Source organism: Trachymyrmex cornetzi, unplaced genomic scaffold (assembly GCF_001594075.2).
Source record: "Trachymyrmex cornetzi isolate Tcor2-1 unplaced genomic scaffold, Tcor1.1 scaffold359, whole genome shotgun sequence".
Classification (NCBI taxonomy): Eukaryota; Metazoa; Arthropoda; class Insecta; order Hymenoptera; family Formicidae; genus Trachymyrmex; species Trachymyrmex cornetzi.
The window spans coordinates 1,103,586-1,104,419 of NW_017298310.1; positions in this window are offsets into that span (position 1 = coordinate 1,103,586).

Below are 834 nucleotides of genomic sequence, written 5' to 3' on the forward strand. Positions count from 1 at the left end.
TAAATATTAATAAAGATAAAAATAATGTTTCGTTATACTTACCGAACAGTTGAAAATATTTCACTTTATATTTGGAGTTAGGTTTTTCCAGGACGCTCTTTTTATTTGTGGCGCTGTAGTGGAGCATTGCTGACGAAGCTTCGCACATGAAAAGGATACGGGGTTTCAGCGAAGAGCGTTCAAAGGGGTATGTGAAGTTAGCACCCCAACTATAGTACTCAGGAGTTCTGATTAGAGTTCTCGTTTCTTTTTGACGAGACAAAGAGTTCTATATAATTTATAACAAGAGTTCCGCTTAATAAGTATTTTTAAACAATTTTTTTAAAATGTGGTGCTAACTTCTTACCGAAAATCGAGATCCAATAGTTCTGAGCGGCCCAATAGCTTCATTTCGTGAATACCTAGAGTTCCTGATACATAAAAAAAATTTTTGTAAAATAAAAAAAAAATTAAAAATTTTTGAAAAATCAATTTTTATATACAATAGTTCTGAATAGAGTTCCTGCTTCCTTTCAACGATACGAAGAGTTCTGTACTTTCGAAATTCCCTTAATAACAATTTTTAAACAATTTTTAAAAAATGGGATGCTAACTTTTTATCGAAATTCGAGCTCGAACAATTCTGAGCAACTTAATAGCTTTATTTTGTGAATACCTAGAATTCCTAATACATAAAAAACAATTTTGACATACAACAAAATTTATTAAAAGATAATAAAAAATTTTTGAAAAAAGTTTTTTTATACAATAGTTCTGTCACATGTTAATTGTCATTCTGTCTATTTCGAAGAGTTCTAAGCGATTAAAATCAACACAGACCCAAAAATAAAAGAG